Below are 6,455 nucleotides of genomic sequence, written 5' to 3'. Positions count from 1 at the left end.
TTTGGTACATAGTTATATTCAATTGGTCCATCATCCTGTATGAGATGTACAGTTCATCCATCCAAACCAATAGACAACTATTTATCTTGGTACATGCACTAAATAATACCTGCAAACTGTACCGAATGATCCATGCAAACATCAGTCATTTGTATATCGCACACAGCAAAGTCATGCATTTGTATATGCATCATTTAAACAAAACACACAGTAATTTATTCCCTCACTACCTAATGTGGATCCGGCCGCCAACGCCGGATGACGAGGAAGGTTGGTAGCACAACGAGGCTGAGTTGTTGTTCCAGGTACAATTAATGTCAGCCCAGGCTCCACTTAATTCCACTTTCCAATGTTTTGGCACTACAACTCCAGTTCATGTGCATGTACGTATATAGTTCCAGGAGCTCAAGCTCCACGAGGATGAGGACTGATCTATAAGAAGATCTATGAACTGATCTATAAGAAGACACCATTGAACCAACTGGCTACTGACTGAGGCATTTGTCCTAGAGTAGACCAATGGAAAGATGATAGCAAAGATATATGTTTGTAGATGATAATGATACTTATAATCACTCTGATGATGAAGAGATAGAGGAACATTTGGCGGACATTTTGTTGTACACAAGACAAGGAGGCAATAGTCAGCACACCTCAACCTCGAAAGGCATGAAATTTTGTCAAGGGAAGACCGCTTCCCAGGAGGAAGGCATAGCGCTACAAGAGAAGTTGGTGGGGGCAGCGGATGGTGGGATGCTTCGCGTTCTTGTACGAAGGAAGCACCATCGACTAAATTGGCGATCAAGTTGCAGGAAGGAAGAGCAGAGGGCAGTGGCCCGGTTTCATAGGCTCAACGTGACTGCGCGAGAATGGCGTGCATGGTAGTGTCTTTGAAACAAGTTTAGGCCACATGATCACATTATGTTTATCATCTTTGGCACAACAACAAATGTGACCTTTGGAAGATAGCCCTACTCTAAACTCACACAACAACTTGAAGTACTTGCTAAACTTGCACACCATGTTCATCTCGGTGACCTCATGAAGTACTTGAGTACGGTGTGCTTACCATGTACACCTCAGCCTCTAAAGGCATGAAGCAGATGCCACAGCCAATGGAGAGAGCATCCGAGTCTAACCATATGGACACAAATCTTCCCTTTAGATAATATACCATCGGATTCCTAGCAGTAGTTTGTATGTTGACCAATGGGAAGTTGACGAAAGAGTGGGATAAAAATGTGACTCGTGTCATTGTGGGAAAAGGTCCGTGTAGCTAATGGAACACATCATTTGAAGTCATCATGGCAGTACTACTTTGGAAATGGGTTATCCATTTTGATTGCGTAAGCCCAATAAAGGTTCATTACCGAAGACATCCACAATGATGCTTTCTACAGCTACCAGCATCAAGGTTTGCAATGGATATTTGCTAACTTCAAAGCTAGAAGAAATGTTATTCTTGATGGTACAAGTATAGTATATTGATAAGACAACACAAATTTTGTAAGGATAAGAGAACACAAATTTTTGCTAACTTCAAGGTTTCCACGAGGATGAGGACTAATCTATAAGAAGATCTATGAACTGATCTATAATAAGACACCATTGAACCACTAGCAGTTTGGTCAAGGAAAGATGATTGCAAAGATACATGTTTGCAGATGATAATGATACTTATGAGCACTCTGATGATGCAGAGATAGAGGAACATTTGGCGGACATTTTGCTGTACATAGGACAGGGAGGCAATAGTTGGCACAAGGAGAAGCATGACTAGAAGGTTGAAAGAGGTAAGCTCACTCTCATGACCAGCATGAAAAAGAAAAACATTTGGAAGATAGCCCTCCAGTAAACTCGGACAACAACATGAACTACTTGCTGAACGTGTTCATCTTGGTGAGCTCATGAAGTACTAGAGTACGGTGTGCTTACCATAGGCACCGCTCAGCCTCGAAAGGCATGAAATTTTGCCAAGCGAAGAGAGAAACCATGGCCGCTTCCCAGGAGGAAGGCATAGCGCTACAAGAGCGGTTGATGGGGTGGCAGAAGGCGGGACGCTTCGCGTTCTTGTATGACGGAAGGACATTACATTTATCATCTTTTGCACAACAACAAATGTGACCTTTGGAGGATATCCATCCTCTAAACTTGCAAAACAACATGAAGTACTTGCTAAACTTGCACACCGTGTTTATCTCGGCGAGCTCATGAAGTACTAGAGTGTGGTGCGCTTACCATGAACACCTCAGCCTCAAAAGGCATGAAGCAGATGCCACAGTGACAGAGAGAGCATCCGGGTCTAACCAAATTAACACAAGTCTTCCCGTTAGATAATATACCATCGAATTCCTTGCAGGAGCTTGTATGTTGGACCAATGGGAAGTTGATGAAAGAGTGGGACAAAAATGTGACTCATTTCATTGTGGGAAAAGGTCCTGGTAGCTCATGGAACACATCATTTCAAGTCCTCATGCAATACTACTTGGGAAATGGGTTATCCATTTTGATTGCGTACATTTGAAGCGTGTCTATAGAAGAAACAACTACCGATGGTACTTGGTCCTCACGAGTTACAGTGTATGTAATACTGTAAGCTTCGCGAGCACATAACTCTTGCAGCTCTTTCATAGGGTAAACATCCAATGTGTCGGGGGTAGCATGAGGCTTCAGTAGCCGTTTCATGCTTCTCGAAATGACCTCCTTATCGCACTTGTTGTCGATATAAATTGCACCACCAATAGATTCTATTACATCACCAAGAACCTACATAATTGCAAATAAGCTAAAGGTCTTTAGCTACGAAACCAAAAATTGCTAGGGTCTTCCACCAACAATGAATGATCATTGAAATCATAACCAAGCATCACCTCCAAACTTCTCAGGTTAATGAACTCTTCAGACTTGATTGTAATTTTCCTTACAACTGGCACTTTGTGAAATTATATATCCATTCCTAAACATATTAGTAAAAGATATGTTGCCTGCTCACCACCAGCACTAACATCGGCCCAAATTAGGGCTTCAACTGCATCTGCCATTCTCTTACTTTTTATAGACATTTTCCTCGCTCTCATGAACAACATGAAAAAGAAAAACCTTTGGAAGATAGCCCTCCTCTAAACTCGCACATCAACATGAAGTACTTGCTGAACTTGCACACCGTGTTCATCTCAGCGAGCTCATGAAATACTAGAGTACGGTGTGCTTACCATGGACACCTCAGTCTCGAATGGCATGAAATTTTGCCAAGCGAAGAGAGAAACCATGGCCACTTCCCAGGAGGAAGGCATAGTGCTGCAAGAGCAATTGATGGGGCGGCGGACTGGCATGCATGGTCGTGTTTTTGAAACATGTTTAGGGCACATGATCACATTACATTTATCATCTTCTGCACAACAACAAATGTGACCTTTGGAGGATAGCCCTCCTCACAACAACAAATGTAACCTTTGGAAGTTAGCCCTCCTCACAACAACAAATGTGGCCTTTGGAAGATAGCCCTCCTCAGAACAACAAATGTGACCTTTGGAAGATAGCCCTCCTCACAACAACAAATGTGACCTTTGGAAGATAGCCCTCCTCACAATAACAAATGTCACCTTTGGAACAACAAATGCCAGTGTGATGCATTATTGAAATGATATGTCATGTGTGTCTCACTTGTATCGTAGCTATAAAAGTACCATGTCAAATCGCACTCGTGACCTCTCACCAACTCCTCTACCACTTTACAAGGCAAATCAGCCAAAGTCCTTATTATATTCCACCTCTTGGTTGTAGCCATAACCCCCCTTTATATCAGGGCTATTGGTTTTGCCCTTGCCTTGTGTAGTTGTGCCACATAACTCCCAAAATCGCTCAAGAAAGATAAGACCACAAGCAGGAAGCCAAGTAGCTATGGAACATATGACAGATATAGCTTTCTCATCATGAACTCATTTTCCAAATTGTTAGCACCAAGGTCAGATGAAGCAATGGGAAATGAAAGTTGATAAGTTGCCCTCTTCAATGGACACAAGTCTTCCCTTTAGATAATATACCATCGGATTCCTTGCAGGAGTTTGTATATTGGACCAACGGAAAGTTGATGAAGGAGTGGGACAAAAAGGTGACTCATGCAAGAGCGGTTGATGGGGTGGCGGATGGCGGGACACTTCGCAAAGGTCCTAGTAGCTTATGGAATAGATCATTTGAAGTCCTCATGACAGAAAATGCATTCATCTTCGAATAAGTTGATTGGAGTTAGTAGTCTCTTCAATTCAGTATACCTCAGTGGAGTAGCAGTCGACAAGGAAGTTAAGGCGACCTGCATGGGGTGACCTTGTTCTTGGGCTTGCTGGTAGTATCGGGAGTGGTGGGCTTGGGTGGCGCCATGGCTAGCTTAGCTGATACGGGGAGTGGAGATCTGCTGCTGTGACAGGGGAGCGGAGATCTATTCAAACCATAGAGAGAAGACATCTAGGTCTATTCAAATCACTTTATGAAGATATGAATGAAGGTTCTTCAAGGATGGGCTAACAAAGCTGATCGAGAAAAGGAGTGAATAGTTAAAATTTAGTGGAATTAGACTAAGTAACACTAACCATTTTTGTTTCTATGTGAGTTGTGAAGAATAAAGAAGCTTCATTGAGGAGCTTATGTATGGATGAACGATATATATGGAAGAAAGCTAATATGTGTTGGATTCGATTCTGTGGCTCCTGACTGAGGCATTTGTCCTAGAGTAGACCAATGGTGCAGTGGGGTTAAGCTTCTTTGAACGTGAATAAGTTAGAATTCTTGCTCTTTCTCTTTCTCTTTCTCTTTCTCTCTCTCTTTTTCTTTGCTCTGTTCTTTTCTTTACAAGGGAGATCTACTGCCATGACGGGACATGATTTACATACAATTAAATAAGAACATGATTAAGTCATAGTAAACATGTGTCAAGAACACTAGAGGCACTATTTTTCTAAATTTTTGCATGGTCAAAAAAATCTATTTTTTCCGAATATTAAAGTTATTATAAGTATTATGACTATTATAACCTATTACTAAGTTAAAATTAATTACTTTACCATGTTTGATATTTGAATGCATCTGACATTTTTATAGTGCATATCTAATAAACATGAAGCTACCATCTTGTTGTTACAATTTTTATGAGTGTTATTTAATTTACTATGAAATAAATTAATATAATAGCCATTGTAAAAAATAAGAAATAAAAAGATGGGTGGGAAATTAAAATAGGGCAACCCCTGTAGTACCTGTGTACAACAACAACCGGTAGTAGAGGGGCATTTTCATTTCCCGTGCAGGGAGACCCTCTAGTACCGGTTGTAAACTACAACCGATACTAGAGGCCTCCCATATAGTACTAGTTGTTGTTTACAACCGGTACTAAATGGGCTCTAGTACCAGATTGAAATTAGAACTTGTACTAGAGGGGGGTGGGGAGCATAAGAAGCACTCAGTGCTCCGCTCTAGTAAACACTTAGCCATTTTTCAACCTACGCTTCATCTTCCACCGTCCGCCGCATCCGTCACCACCTCTTAACGCTATCCTGGCCGGCCCCAATGACGCCCCACCCCGCCTGGCCGCCGCCCCGCTCCCGACACGCCCCCACGTCCCCGTCCGTGCCCCGGCCCCGACGCCATCCCACCTTGGCCAGCCTCCACCCTGACGCCGCCGCCCCTCCCCCGCATCCTCATCCGCGCCCCGGCACCGATGCCACAACGCTGCTGCCCCGTAGCCGATGCGCCCCCGCCTCCCCGTCCGTGCCCCGGCCCCAACGCCGTTGCCCTGGCCGCGCTGGCCCCGACTCCTCCCCGCCTCACCGGCCGGCTGCGCCCGAACCCGATGCCGCTTGGCCACGCGCCCCTGATGCTGGTGGCTCGGGGCAGCTCTGCCCAACCCTTGTAGACTCGCAGCGGCCGCGGGTCTTGCTGACGTTAGCCGGTGGTCGCCGCGACATCATTATAGAAAATTTTTAGAGTAGGTTGAAATTATAGAAAATTGAAATACTTCGAAATTGAAATCATGCCATTTAATTTTTTAGAATTGATTTTCCCCATGAATTGAAATACTTAAAATTACTGACAAATCCGCCGTGACAACATTATTGTACTAATATGTTGAAAATAGCTAGAAAATTATAGAAAATCCGTACTTGTTGAACTTGCATACCGTGTTCATCTTAGCGAGGATGTTCTCCACCGATTGGCAATAGACGTCAAGGAGGAGCTCCAATTCTATGAGGAAGAACGGCAACAGACATGGTGGAAGACTGTTTCCCCTTCCTCGTAGAATCGGAGGTCTTCCATGGCGGAATACGGTGCCACCCAGTGGAGAAATGCTTGTCAAGATGATCATGGTCTGCTAGTTCAACAAGTACGGATGGTTATTTATTTAAACATGTTTTTGAGCTATAATTTGATGGATATTTGATAACTTCAAACTTATGAATGTTATA

The sequence above is a fragment of the Setaria italica genome, chromosome VIII (genome assembly GCF_000263155.2).
Source record: "Setaria italica strain Yugu1 chromosome VIII, Setaria_italica_v2.0, whole genome shotgun sequence".
Taxonomy (NCBI): domain Eukaryota; kingdom Viridiplantae; phylum Streptophyta; class Magnoliopsida; order Poales; family Poaceae; genus Setaria; species Setaria italica.
The sequence above is the reverse complement of the archived record's forward strand: the minus strand, read 5'-3'. Positions refer to the sequence as shown.